Source organism: Danio aesculapii, chromosome 4 (genome assembly GCF_903798145.1).
Source record: "Danio aesculapii chromosome 4, fDanAes4.1, whole genome shotgun sequence".
In the NCBI taxonomy this organism is placed as follows: domain Eukaryota; kingdom Metazoa; phylum Chordata; class Actinopteri; order Cypriniformes; family Danionidae; genus Danio; species Danio aesculapii.
This window is the reverse complement of record NC_079438.1, coordinates 12,512,159-12,526,283: the sequence shown is the minus strand read 5'-3', so window position 1 is coordinate 12,526,283 and position 14,125 is coordinate 12,512,159. Positions and strand designations below refer to the sequence as shown.

Below are 14,125 nucleotides of genomic sequence, written 5' to 3'. Positions count from 1 at the left end.
TCGTTCGCATCATCTATGTGGATGTTAAAGTCTCCTACAATTACTATTTTATCAGTTTTAACTAGTAAGTCAGAGATAAAATCAGAAAACTCTTTTAGAAAACTGACATGGGGTCCTGGGGGTCTATATATGGTGATTAGAGCGAGAGATAACATAGGTTTTGCATAGTGTCCGGAAGCATAACATTAATCGCTAATACTTTAAAGGAGCTAAACATAAGTCCGTTTCTCTGATTAACATTAAGAATATCACTAAAGATTGATGCAACTCCACCACCACAACCAGTTTGACGAGCCTCATGTTTATATAGGAATCCTGGAGGAGTTGCTTCATTTTAACTAATACAGTCATTTTGTTTCAGCCAGGTTTCAGTGAGACAGAGTGCATTAAGATTGTTATCTGTTATTATTTCATTTATGATAAGTGCTTTAGGTGCTAGTGACCTGATGTTTAGGAGACCAAGCTTCATGAAATTAGTATTTTCAATTTTTTGTGCTTTTTCTGGTTTAATTCTTAATAGATTATTTCTGGAGCAGACAGTACATTTATTTCTTGATCTAATAATACGAGGAATAGACACAGTCTGTATGGGGTTAGCCAGGTATGCATTACTGTTATTTGTGTGGGATGAATAGGAGTCTGTATGGCTAAATTGTGAATTTTTACTTACTAGTCAGATAGAGCGAAATATTCTGGAGATGTTGTCTGACAGGAGTTCAGCTCCAGCTCGACTGGGGTGCAGCCCGTCAGCGCGGAAAAGCCTAGTACGCTCCCAGAAAAGATTCCAGTTATTAGCAAAGAGCAATTTCTGTTCTTCACACCATGTTAATAGCCATTCATTCAGAGCAAAAAGTCTACTGAACCTTTCATTTCCTCGGCGGTAGGTAGGAAGCGGTCCAGAAACGATGATCTGTGTGGCGGGCAAGGTGCGTCGAACCGTCTAGATCAGGCTCCTGAAGTCCTTCTTCAGGATCTCCATCTGCCGGAGCCCGGTATCGTTCGTCCCCACGTGGAAGACGACGGCACCGAGGCTCTCGGCAGTGTTTAGGATAGTAGGTATCTGTGCAGAAATATTCTTAACTCGGGCACCAGGGAAGCAGAAAGTGCGTACTTTGTTACCTTTGGAGGAAGCGGAGCGGACGTGGCGCGCGATTGAGTCGCCAATGATGGCCACATCGCAACCCGTCTCGTGGAGACGGGCAAAGCAGTTCTCCGTGGGGATCTCGAACACCGGAGGAGGAGACGTTCTGCCCCGGGGCCTGGTAAGCACCTTACGCGGCTGCATCCAGGGGCCGTGGTAGCCGGGTGTCGGTGTGAACGACGCCTGAGTGAACCGCGTCCTTGGTGCGCTGGGCCTGGACAGAGAAGCACACGGGGTTGAGGAGGCAGGAGGATTGTCGTTGTATCGAACACATACCTCAGACGAGCGAGTACAGGTTAAGAGCAGAGCCCTGATGACCTCTCGCTTCGTCTCCAGCGAGCGAATCTGGGACTCCACTGCTTCCAGCTCCAGCGCCTCCATCGATGCTTCTCCAGCAGTGCTAGCAGGCTAAAGCAGGTGCTAGCAGGCTAAAGCTACAAACACCAGGTGGATGCTTGGGAGACAGAACGTTTAAAAGTAGATTTGTTTGTATGAGTGTGTTAAGGGATTGTTCACCCCAAGTAGGAGAGATAAATATTTAGTGAATGAGAAGGTATTTTGTGATAAAAATGTAAATTGCGAATCTAAACTCCAAACAAACGCAGCGAAGCTACCGTCCGGTGACAGCGACAGTCTCAATTCTAAATGTTTATTGAGTTACATCTCTACAAGTGCACTTTCAGCTTGTTTTTTCTCACTCGGAACTATTTTACATGTATAAAAGAACACTCAAAAACCCCATGCAGAACCCCCAACACACATCAACACCCCCCCCCCCCCCCCCCCCCCCCCCTTATCACAGCAAATACACCACACAGGTCAACCTTTAAACTTTTCTTTTTCCCACCAAATTCTTTAGTCTTTCCCGTTCTCTTTTCAGTAATATTTTGGTGTGGCTTTCTTTAACGTACTGCTTAATTTTTTGTTTCAGGTAGTCATCTGACACACAGTCCTCTGTCCATACAGCCCGTCTAACTCCTTCCGACTTCATCAGCGATGCGTCACTCTCCAGGTTACTGAGGTCTGTAATGATTAGGTCATTCAACATGAATTGAAAAAACGCTTGCTGTCTCGGTGTCATTCTGCCATCAGGATCCGCTTTCTCGGGCCAAAACGGTTTTAAAAGGCTGTCAAGCTCTTCTTCATCTCGCTTTCTTTTCAGCGCGTTGTCGTCCATTGAAGTTGCAGGCATCTCTTGGACTTCAGGCTCACTGTTCCTTTCCAGCCTGTCCCTTAGTTCCTGCAGCTGTTGGCCTTGGTCCGCAACCAGCGTTTTCAAAGAGGCCACCTCTGCCTTCAAGACAGCCATGTCTCCTTCCATTACTTTCTCTTCTGCCTCCTGCAGGACCCTGGTGTCCTGCTGTAAACTGGATATCTGGTCGATCGCGAAGCTTTCCAAGGATTTTAGTCTGGTTTCTATGGTTTCCTCGAGTGACAGGTCCAGGTCCACCTCTTCATCAGAGAACATCTTTAAGGTGTTCTGTTTGTCATGCGTTGATTGAAGCTGTAAATAAAAGAATGGGGATGGGCTTAATGAAGGTGATATACAAAGGAAAGGGGGATAAAGTAGATTTAAAAAATTATAGACCTATAACAATGCTCAATACTGATTTGAAGATTTTAGCAAAAGTTTTAGCTAACAGACTAAAGGAAGTGATGCCAAGCATAATAAAAACAAACCAAGCATATAGTATAAAAGTACGGGACATTGCTGACACAACTATGAGTATTAAAGACACAATATGATATATAAATGATAAGAAGAAAGATGTTTTTTTAATTAGTCTGGACTTCGAGAAAGCTTTTGATAGAGTCGAGCATGACTTTTTATTTGGAGTGCTAAAGAGTTTTGGTTTTGGGGAAAATTTTATAAAGTGGGTTCAGATTTTATATAGAGGAGCTATAACCAGGATAAAATGCAATGGTTTTTTAACGGACTGTTTTAAAATAACAAGATCAATCAGACAGGGTTGCCCGTTATCTGCACTTTTATATGCTTTAGTTGCAGAACCACTGGGATTAGCTGTGAAGCACGAGGAACGAATAAAAGTAATAGAGGTAGAGGGGGGAGTGAATAAAATATTTCAATATGCTGACGATACCACATTAATACTACAAGATCTGGCAAGTGTAAAGCAAGCAATGGAAACGGTACAACATTTTTGCAAGGGTTCAGGAGCTAAAATAAACGAAGATAAAACAGTATATTTGAGATTTGGAGGAACTGAGGCTTTATCTGGACATTTTACATTCAAGGAAATGGATGAAATTAAAATTTTAGGCATTGTAGTTGGGAGGGATGAAAAGAAAGCAGAAGTAACTATGTGGGAGGAAATGTTAGGAGGGATTGAAAGAAGGCTGAGGTTTTGGAAGTTAATGTCCTTAACTTTGAAGGGGAGAGTTTTAATTTTGAATGTTTTAATGGTTTCTAAATTATGGAATATTTTATATGTGTCATCAATGCCACTGTGGATGGAAAAAAGGCTGAAAAAATGTTTTTTAGATTTTTTATGGGAAGGAAAGCCTACAAGAATAGCTTACGCAACCTTGATTGGAGAAGTGGGCAAAGGGGGACTAGGTTTAATGGACGTGGAGCAAAGAAAAAACAGCTTAAGAGTGAGAGGGTCTACCAGATTTTTATAAAGAATTGATTGGAGCATGGGGGAAATTTTTAACTTGTGTACATTTTAATATACAAGGACGCGAGAACATTTTAAATCAGCCTTTATTCTTAAACAGTGACATTCTTAATAAAGAGAAAGTGGTGTTTTTTAGGAAATGGTGGGAGGTGGGAATAACATGAGTAAGGGATATTTTATATGAATTTAAGGAAGGATTCTTACCGGTGCAGTATGTTATTGATGTGATGGATGAAGTGAAGGAGGATTTTAATAGACAAGACTTAATAAAGGAATACGACATAATTAAAAATGCCATACCTGCATAATGGTTAACAAGAATAGAAAATATGGAAGAAAATAAACCAAGTAAAGATGTGAGTGTAAGATTTGGAGAGAAATGGTGGGATTTTAAAGATTGTACAGTGAAAATGATTTATGGGTTTTTTAGAGATGGAGTTTTTAAGAAACCTGGTGCAAATCAGTACTGGATACGGCTGTATAAAGATGTAAATGAAGACAACATATGGGATAATATAAATGACAAATTTGTACAATCAAAACTGGAGAATTTAGAATATATTATCAGGAGTGAAGCAGAAACAAACACATTGTTGTGAAGCTATGATGTAAAATGGACCTTTTTAATGTTTTGTCTTAAGTGTAATCTGTATAAATAAGTGAATTGTATGAATTTTGAACAGTATAATAAAAGAAAAAAAAATGTGACCACCTGGGAGAAAGATAGCGTTTTGGTTAAATGGAAGCAGGTGGACTTGAGGGTGAAGCAGCTGGACTTGAGGGTCCTAGAAAACCCATAGTAACTGTTATTCTCTGGCCTTCAAGGGAATAGAATGCTATTTTAGCTTTTTTGTGCGGTGGTGGCAAAAAAAAAACCGGTCCCATCTAGATTTGAATTTAGATCGCTTAATGCAGAGTGCTATCCATTACATTATGGAACCTCAAGATGGTGTAGAGCTGCTGCCCGAGATGAAGATGATGAATTAAAAAACTGGCCTTGCAGGAAAGTAGCAGAAGGTCCATCCAAGGCAAGGCCAATGTGCATTGATTTCTGAGTAACTCGTCATTCGGCATGCAGGGCTCCTCACACATTTACTGGAGCATTACTAGGTAGGGCCTTCAAAAGAAAAGCACGCCATTCTAGGCAATTTGACAACTAAATGGCAGGCAGGGCAAAGAAGCCACTACAAAACAGATGTGATCTTATTTTTTCTTTTTCGACCACGTCTAAAATGTTCAATTTTGATTGTGAAAAGGGGAATTAGCTTAAATGGTAGAACGGTCGCTTAGCATGCATGAGAGAGGTATCTGGATCGATGCCCGCATTATCCACTTCTGGCCATAGGAATCATCACCAGAAGCGATGTGACCACCTGGGAGAAAGACAGCGTTTTGGTCAAATGGAAGCAGGTGGACTTAAGGGTGAAGCGGCTAGGCTTTTATAGTGACTTTCATTCAACTGACCCTGTGCCCAAAACAGAACATCAACATTGCTTTGCCGAAACCCCGGATCAAACCAGGGACCTTTAGATCTTCAGTCTAATGCTCTCCCAACTGAGCTATTTTGGCTGCCATGACACAGCTTTCCTGCAGCAGGGATGTCTGTGAGACCAAGCTGAGCCCTTAAGTGCATCTGAGGCATAAGAGAGTAAAAATTTGGCCAGTACGGGTATCAAACCCCCGACCTTGGCGTTATTAGCACCACGCTCTAACCAACTGAGCTAACCGGCCGTTTTCTTACTAGTGTGCTGGAAAACCCAGAGTTAGTGTCATTCTTTGGCCTTTAAGGGAACAGATTGCTATTTTAACTTTTTTTGTGCGGTGCTGGCAAAATAAAAACAGGTCCCACTGAGATTTGAACTCGGATCACTGGATTCAGAGTCCAGAGTGCTAACCATTACACCATGGAACCTTTAGATGATATAGAGCTGCTGGCCGACATGAAGATGATGAATTAAAAAACTGGCCTTGCAGGAAAGTAGCAGAAGGTCCATCCAAGGCAAGGCCAATGTGCATTGATTTCTGAGTAACTCGTCATTCGGCATGCAGGGCTCCTCACACATTTACTGGAGCATTACTAGGTAGGGCCTTCAAAAGAAAAGCACGCCATTCTAGGCAATTTGACAACTAAATGGCAGGCAGGGCAAAGAAGCCACTACAAAACAGATGTGATCTTATTTTTTCTTTTTCGACCACGTCTAAAATGTTCAATTTTGATTGTGAAAAGGGGAATTAGCTTAAATGGTAGAACGGTCGCTTAGCATGCATGAGAGAGGTATCTGGATCGATGCCCGCATTATCCACTTCTGGCCATAGGAATCATCACCAGAAGCGATGTGACCACCTGGGAGAAAGACAGCGTTTTGGTCAAATGGAAGCAGGTGGACTTAAGGGTGAAGCGGCTAGGCTTTTATAGTGACTTTCATTCAACTGACCCTGTGCCCAAAACAGAACATCAACATTGCTTTGCCGAAACCCCGGATCAAACCAGGGACCTTTAGATCTTCAGTCTAATGCTCTCCCAACTGAGCTATTTTGGCTGCCATGACACAGCTTTCCTGCAGCAGGGATGTCTGTGAGACCAAGCTGAGCCCTTAAGTGCATCTGAGGCATAAGAGAGTAAAAATTTGGCCAGTACGGGTATCAAACCCCCGACCTTGGCGTTATTAGCACCACGCTCTAACCAACTAAGCTAACCGGCCGTTTTCTTACTAGTGTGCTGGAAAACCCAGAGTTAGTGTCATTCTTTGGCCTTTAAGGGAACAGATTGCTATTTTAACTTTTTTTGTGCGGTGCTGGCAAAATAAAAACAGGTCCCACTGAGATTTGAACTCGGATCACTGGATTCAGAGTCCAGAGTGCTAACCATTACACCATGGAACCTTTAGATGATATAGAGCTGCTGGCCGACATGAAGATGATGAATTAAAAAAATGGCCTTGCAGGAAAGTAGCAGAAGGTCCATCCAAGGCAAGGCCAATGTGCATTGATTTCTGAGTAACTCGTCATTCGGCATGCAGGGCTCCTCACACATTTACTGGAGCAGGACTAGGTAGGGCCTTCAAAAGAAAAGCACGCCATTCTAGGCAATTTGACGACTAAATGGCAGGCAGGGCAAAGAAGCCACCACAGAACAGATGTGATCTTATTTTTTCTTTTTCGACCACGTCTAAAATGTTCAACTTTGATTGTGAAAAGGGGATTTAGCTTAAATGGTAGACCGGTCGCTTCGCATGCGAGAAGTAGCGGGATCGATACCCGCATTCTCCACTTGTGTTTTCATGCCTTTCACAGTGGCTTTTATTGCAAAGCTGGTTGCACCTGGAGGGTTTAGAGCGAATTTCCTTACGTTAGCTTTGCCGGTTCTGTGTAGTACTAATCATTGCAATCCTTCAGAAGCCCTATCCAGTCACAGTTTTCTTTTATTCGATGGCGCGTCCGCAGTGGGAAATCAAAGCACTAAATACATAGCAGAGTGCTGTCGATTAGGCCATAGGAATCATCACCAGAAGCGATGTGACCACCTGGGAAAAAGATAGCGTTTTGGTCAAATGGAAGCAGGTGGACTTAAGGGTGAAGCGGCTAGGCTTTTTGGGTGACTTTCATTCAACTGACCCTGTGCCCAAAAAAGAACAACAACATTGCTTTGCCGACACCCGGGATCGAACCAGGGACCTTTAGATCTTCAGTCTAACGCTCTCCCAACTGAGCTATTTCGGCTGCCAAGACACAGCTTTCCTGCAGCAGGGATGTCTGTGAGACCAAGCTGAGCCCTTAAGTGAATCTGAGGCATAAGAGAGTAAATATTTGGCCAGTACGGGTATCGAACTCGCGACCTTGGCGTTATTAGCACCACGCTCTAACCAACTGAGCTAACCGGCCGTTTTCTTACCAGTGTGCTGGAAAACCCAGAGTTACTGTCATTCTTTGGCCCTCAAGGGAACAGGATGCTGTTTTAACTTTTTTTGTGCGGTGCTGGCAAAATAAAAACAGGTCCCACCAAGATTTGAACTCGGATCACTGGATTCAGAGTCCAGAGTGCTAACCATTACACCATTAAATGGTAGACCAGTCACTTAGCATGTGAGAAATAGCGGGATCGATGCCCGCATTCTCCACTTGTGTTTTCATGCCTTTCACAGTGGCTTTTATTGCAAAGCTGGTTGCACCTGGAGGGTTTAGAGCGAATTTCCTTACGTCAGCTTTGCCGGTTCTGTGTAGTACTAATCATTGCAATCCTTCAGAAGCCCTATCAAGTCACAGTTTTCTTTTATTCAATGGCGCATCCGCAGTGGGAAATCAAAGCACTAAATATATAGCAGAGTGCTGTCGATTAGCCCATAGGAATCATCACCAGAAGCGATGTGACCACCTGGGAGAAAGATAGCGTTTTGGTCAAATGGAAGCAGGTGGACTTGAGGGTGAAGCAGCTGGACTTGAGGGTCCTAGAAAACCCATAGTAACTGTTATTCTCTGGCCTTCAAGGGAATAGAATGCTATTTTAGCTTTTTTGTGCGGTGCTGGCAAAAAAAAACAGGTCCCATCTAGATTTGAATTTAGATCGCTGGATGCAGAGTGCTATCCATTACATTATGGAACATCAAGATGGTGTAGAGCTGCTGCCCGAGATGAAGATGATGAATTAAAAAACTGGCCTTGCAGGAAAGTAGCGGAAGGTCCATCCAAGGCAAGGCCAATGTGCATTGATTTCTGAGTAACTCATCATTCGGCATGCAGGGCTCCTCACACATTTACTGGAGCATTACTAGGTAGGGCCTTCAAAAGAAAAGCACGCCATTCTAGGCAATTTGACGACTAAATGGCAGGCAGGGCAAAGAAGCCACCACAGAACAGATGTGATCTTATTTTTTCTTTTTCGACCACGTCTAAAATGTTCAATTTTGACTGTGAAAAGGGGAATTAGCTTAAATGGTAGAACGGTCGCTTAGCATGCATGAGAGAGGTAGCTGGATCGATGCCCGCATTATCCACTTCTGTTTTCATGCCTTTCACACTGGCTTTTATTGCAAAGCTGGTTGCACCTGGAGCATTTAGAGCGAATTTCCTTACATCAGCTTTGCTGGTTCTGTATAGTACTAATCATTGCAATCCTTCAGAAGCCCTATCAAGTCACAGTTTTCTTTTATTCAATGGCGCGTCCGCAGTGGGAAATCAAAGCACTAAATATATAGCAGAGTGCTGTCAATTAGGCCATAGGAATCATCACCAGAAGCGATGTGACCACCTGGGAGAAAGATAGCGTTTTGGTCAAATAGAAGCAGGTGGACTTAAGGGTGAAGCGGCTAGGCTTTTTGGGTGACTTTCATTCAACTGACCCTGTGCCCAAAACAGAACAACAACATTGCTTTGCCGAAACCCGGGATCGAACCAGGGACCTTTAGATCTTCAGTCTAACGCTCTCCCAACTGAGCTATTTCGGCTGCCATGACACAGCTTTCCTGCAACAGTGATGTCTGTGAGACCAAGCTGAGCCCTTAAGTGCATCTGAGGCATAAGAGAGTGAAAATTTGGCTAGTACGGGTATCGAACCCGCGACCTTGGCGTTATTAGCACCACGCTCTAACCAACTGAGCTAGCCGGCCGTGTTATTACCAGTGTGCTGGAAAACCCAGAGTTAGTGTCATTCTTTGGCCTTTAAGGGAACAAGATGCTATTTTAACTTTTTTTGTGCGCTGCTGGCAAAATAAAAACAGGTCCCACCGAGATTTGAACTCGGATCACTGGATTCAGAGTCCAGAGTGCTAACCATTACACCATGGAACCTTAAGATGATGTAGAGCTGCTGCCCGACATGAAGATGATGAATTAAAAAAATGGCCTTGCAGGAAAGTAGCAGAAGGTCCATCCAAGGCAAGGCCAATGTGCATTGATTTCTGAGTAACTCGTCATTCGGCATGCAGGGCTCCTCACACATTTACTGGAGCAGGACTAGGTAGGGCCTTCAAAAGAAAAGCACGCTATTCTAGGCAATTTGACGACTAAATGGCAGGCAGGGCAAAGAAGCCACCACAGAACAGATGTGATCTTATTTTTTCTTTTTTGACCACGTCTAAAATGTTCAATTTGGCTTGTGAAAAGGGGAGTTAGCTCAAATGGTAGAGCGCTCGCTTAGCATGTGAGAGGTAGCGGGATCGATGCCCGCATTCTCCACTTGTGTTTTCATGCCTTTCACAGTGGCTTTTATTGCAAAGCTGGTTGCACCTGGAGGGTTTAGAGCGAATTTCCTTACGTCAGCTTTGCCGGTTCTGTGTAGTACTAATCATTGCAATCCTTCAGAAGCCCTATCAAGTCACAGTTTTCTTTTATTCAATGGCGCGTCCGCAGTGGGAAATCAAAGCACTAAATACATAGCGTTATTAGCACCACGCTCTAACCAACTGAGCTAACCGGCCGTTTTCTTACCAGTGTGCTGGAAAACCCAGAGTTAGTGTCATTCTTTGGCCTTCAAGGGAACAGGATGCTATTTTAACTTTTTTTGTGCGCTGCTGGCAAAATAAAAACAGGTCCCACCGAGATTTGAACTCGGATCACTGGATTCAGAGTCCAGAGAGAGGTAGTGGGATCGATGCCCGCATTCTCTACTTGTGTTTTCATGCCTTTCACAGTGGCTTTTATTGCAAAGCTGGTTGCATCTGGAGGGTTTAGAGCGAATTTCCTTACGTCAGCTTTGCCGGTTCTGTGTAGTACTAATCATTGCAATCCTTCAGAAGCCCTATCAAGTCACAGTTTTCTTTTATTCAATGGCGCGTCCGCAGTGGGAAATCAAAGCACTAAATACATAGCAGAGTGCTGTCGATTAGCCCATAGGAATCATCACCAGAAGCGATGTGACCACCTGGGAGAAAGATAGCGTTTTGGTCAAATGGAAGCAGGTGGACTTGAGGGTGAAGCAGCTGGACTTGAGGGTCCTAGAAAACCCATAGTAACTGTTATTCTCTGGCCTTCAAGGGAATAAAATTCTATTTTAGCTTTTTTGTGCGGTGCTGGCAAAAAAAAAACAGGTCCCATCTAGATTTGAATTTAGATCGCTGGATGCAGAGTGCTATAAATTACATCATGGAACCTCAAGATGGTGTAGAGCTGCTGCCCGAGATGAAGATGATGAATTAAAAAACTGGCCTTGCAGGAAAGTAGCGGAAGGTCCATCCAAGGCAAGGTCAATGTGCATTGATTTCTGAGTAACTCGTCATTCGGCATGCAGGGCTCCTCACACATTTACTGGAGCATTACTAGGTAGGGCCTTCAAAAGAAAAGCACGCCATTCTAGGCAATTTGACGACTAAATGGCAGGCCACGTCTAAAATGTTCAATTTTGACTGTGAAAAGGGGAATTAGCTTAAATGGTAGAACGGTCGCTTAGCATGCATGAGAGAGGTAGCTGGATCGATGCCCGCATTATCCAGCTTTGGGTAATTACGTCAGCTTTGCCGGTTCTGTATAGTACTAACCATTGCAATCCTTCAGAAGCCCTATCAAGTCACAGTTTTCTTTTATTCGATGGCGCGTCCGCAGTGGGAAATCAAAGCACTAAATATATAGCAGAGTGCTGTCGATTAGGCCATAGGAATCATCACCAGAAGCGATGTGACCACCTGGGAGAAAGATAGCGTTTTGGTCAAATGGAAGCAGGTGGACTTAAGGGTGAAGCGGCTAGGCTTTTTGGGTGACTTTCATTCAACTGACCCTGTGCCCAAAACAGAACAACAACATTGCTTTGCCGAAACCCGGGATTGAACCAGGGACCTTTAGATCTTCAGTCTAACGCTCTCCCAACTGAGCTATTTCGGCTGCCATGACACAGCTTTCCTGCAGCAGGGATGTCTGTGAGACCAAGCTGAGCCCTTAAGTGCATCTGAGGCATAAGAGAGTAAAAATTTGGCCAGTACAGGTATCGAACCCGCGACCTTGGCGTTATTAGCACCACGCTCTAACCAACTGAGCTAACCGGCCGTTTTCTTACCAGTGTGCTGGAAAACCCAGAGTTAGTGTCATTCTTTGGGCTTCAAGGGAACAGGATGTACTGGAGCAGGACTAGGTAGGGCCTTCAAAAGAAAAGCACGCTATTCTAGGCAATTTGACGACTAAATGCAGGCAGGGCAAAGAAGCCACCACAGAACAGATGTGATCTTATTTTTTCTTTTTTACCACGTCTAAAATGTTTAATTTGGCTTGTGAAAAGGGGAATTAGCTCAAACGGTAGAGCGCTCGCTTAGCATGTGAGAGGTAGCGGGATCGATGCCCGCATTCTCCACTTGTGTTTTCATGCCTTTCACAGTGGCTTTTATTGCAAAGCTGGTTGCACCTGGAGGGTTTAGAGCGAATTTCCTTACGTCAGCTTTGCCGGTTCTGTGTAGTACTAATCATTGCAATCCTTCAGAAGCCCTATCAAGTCACAGTTTTCTTTTATTCAATGGCGCGTTCGGAGTGGGAAATCAAAGCACTAGCTACATAGCAGAGTGCTGTCGATTAGCCCATAGGAATCATCACCAGAAGCGATGTGACCACCTGGGAGAAAGATAGCGTTTTGGTCAAATGGAAGCAGGTGGACTTGAGGGTGAAGCAGCTGGACTTGAGGGTCCTAGAAAACCCATAGTAACTGTTATTCTCTGGCCTTCAAGGGAATAGAATGCTATTTTAGCTTTTTTGTTCGGTGCTGGCAAAAAAAAAACAGGTCCCATCTAGATTTGAATTTAGATCGCTGGATGCAGAGTGCTATCCATTACATTATGGAACCTCAAGATGGTGTAGAGCTGCTGCCCGAGATGAAGATGATGAATTAAAAAACTGGCCTTGCAGGAAAGTAGCGGAAGGTCCATCCAAGGCAAGGTCAATGTGCATTGATTTCTGAGTAACTCGTCATTCGGCATGCAGGGCTCCTCACACATTTACTGGAGCATTACTAGGTAGGGCCTTCAAAAGAAAAGCACGCCATTCTAGGCAATTTGACGACTAAATGGCAGGCAGGGCAAAGAAGCCACCACAGAACAGATGTGATATTATTTTTTCTTTTTCGACCACGTCTAAAATGTTCAATTTTGACTGTGAAAAGGGGAATTAGCTTAAATGGTAGAACGGTCGCTTAGCATGCATGAGAGAGGTAGCTGGATCGATGCCCGCATTATCCACTTCTGTTTTCATGCCTTTCACACTGGCTTTTATTGCAAAGCTGGTTGCACCTGGAGGGTTTAGAGCGAATTTCCTTACGTCAGCTTTGCCGGTTCTGTATAGTACTAATCATTGCAATCCTTCAGAAGCCCTATCAAGTCACAGTTTTCTTTTATTCGATGGCGCGTCCGCAGTGGGAAATCAAAGCACTAAATATATAGCAGAGTGCTGTCCATTAGGCCATAGGAATCATCACCAGAAGCGATGTGACCACCTGGGAGAAAGATAGCGTTTTGGTCAAATGGAAGCAGGTGGACTTAAGGGTGAAGCGGCTAGGCTTTTTGGGTGACTTTCATTCAACTGACCCTGTGCCCAAAACAGAACAACAACATTGCCGAAACCCGGGATTGAACCAGGGACCTTTAGATCTTCAGTCTAACGCTCTCCCAACTGAGATATTTCGGCTGCCATGACACAGCTTTCCTGCAGCAGGGATGTCTGTGAGACCAAGCTGAGCCCTTAAGTGCATCTGAGGCATAAGAGAGTAAAAATTTGGCCAGTACGGGTATCGAACCCGCGACCTTGGCGTTATTACCACCACGCTCTAACCAACTGAGCTAACCGGCCGTTTTCTTACCATTGTGCTGGAAAACCCTGAGTTAGTGTCATTCTTTGGCCTTCAAGGGAACAGGATGTACTGGAGCAGGACTAGGTAGGGCCTTCAAAAGAAAAGCACGCCATTCTAGGCAATTTGACGACTAAATGGCAGGCAGGGCAAAGAAGCCACCACAGAACAGATGTGATATTATTTTTTTTTTTCGACCACGTCTAAAATGTTCAATTTTGACTTTGAAAAGGGGAATTAGCTTAAATGGTAGAACGGTCGCTTAGCATGCATGAGAGAGGTAGCTGGATCGATGCCCGCATTATCCACTTCTGTTTTCATGCCTTTCACACTGGCTTTTATTGCAAAGCTGGTTGCACCTGGAGGGTTTAGAGCGAATTTCCTTACGTCAGCTTTGCCGGTTCTGTATAGTACTAATCATTGCAATCCTTCAGAAGCCCTATCAAGTCACAGTTTTCTTTTATTGGATGGCGCGTCCGCAGTGGGAAATCAAAGCACTAAATATATAGCAGAGTGCTGTCGATTAGGCCATAGGAATCATCACCAGAAGCGATGTGACCACCTGGGAGAAAGATAGCGTTTTGGTCAAATGGA

The 14,125-nt window shown here is 44.0% G+C and overlaps 1 protein-coding gene and 13 non-coding genes across 16 annotated transcripts in view; 1 reads left to right on the top strand and 13 right to left on the bottom strand.

Annotated features, from left to right (window-relative positions):
* Positions 1-14,125, top strand: part of LOC130222051 (gastrula zinc finger protein XlCGF57.1-like) — a 429,619-nt gene that overhangs the window by 233,257 nt on the left and 182,237 nt on the right. The gene's annotated exons all lie outside the window — the stretch shown is intronic.
* Positions 5,438-5,511, bottom strand: trnai-aau (transfer RNA isoleucine (anticodon AAU)). Its single transcript has one exon. It is a non-coding gene; the product is annotated as a tRNA-Ile (tRNA).
* Positions 5,621-5,692, bottom strand: trnaq-cug (transfer RNA glutamine (anticodon CUG)). The gene has a single exon. It is a non-coding gene; the product is annotated as a tRNA-Gln (tRNA).
* trnai-aau (transfer RNA isoleucine (anticodon AAU)) lies at positions 6,409-6,482 on the bottom strand. The gene has a single exon. It is a non-coding gene; the product is annotated as a tRNA-Ile (tRNA).
* Positions 6,592-6,663, bottom strand: trnaq-cug (transfer RNA glutamine (anticodon CUG)). The gene has a single exon. It is a non-coding gene; the product is annotated as a tRNA-Gln (tRNA).
* trnaf-gaa (transfer RNA phenylalanine (anticodon GAA)) lies at positions 7,428-7,500 on the bottom strand. The gene has a single exon. It is a non-coding gene; the product is annotated as a tRNA-Phe (tRNA).
* On the bottom strand, positions 7,589-7,662 carry trnai-aau (transfer RNA isoleucine (anticodon AAU)). Its single transcript has one exon. It is a non-coding gene; the product is annotated as a tRNA-Ile (tRNA).
* trnaf-gaa (transfer RNA phenylalanine (anticodon GAA)) lies at positions 9,149-9,221 on the bottom strand. Its single transcript has one exon. It is a non-coding gene; the product is annotated as a tRNA-Phe (tRNA).
* Positions 9,310-9,383, bottom strand: trnai-aau (transfer RNA isoleucine (anticodon AAU)). The gene has a single exon. It is a non-coding gene; the product is annotated as a tRNA-Ile (tRNA).
* On the bottom strand, positions 9,493-9,564 carry trnaq-cug (transfer RNA glutamine (anticodon CUG)). Its single transcript has one exon. It is a non-coding gene; the product is annotated as a tRNA-Gln (tRNA).
* On the bottom strand, positions 11,517-11,589 carry trnaf-gaa (transfer RNA phenylalanine (anticodon GAA)). The gene has a single exon. It is a non-coding gene; the product is annotated as a tRNA-Phe (tRNA).
* trnai-aau (transfer RNA isoleucine (anticodon AAU)) lies at positions 11,678-11,751 on the bottom strand. The gene has a single exon. It is a non-coding gene; the product is annotated as a tRNA-Ile (tRNA).
* Positions 13,299-13,371, bottom strand: trnaf-gaa (transfer RNA phenylalanine (anticodon GAA)). The gene has a single exon. It is a non-coding gene; the product is annotated as a tRNA-Phe (tRNA).
* trnai-aau (transfer RNA isoleucine (anticodon AAU)) lies at positions 13,460-13,533 on the bottom strand. The gene has a single exon. It is a non-coding gene; the product is annotated as a tRNA-Ile (tRNA).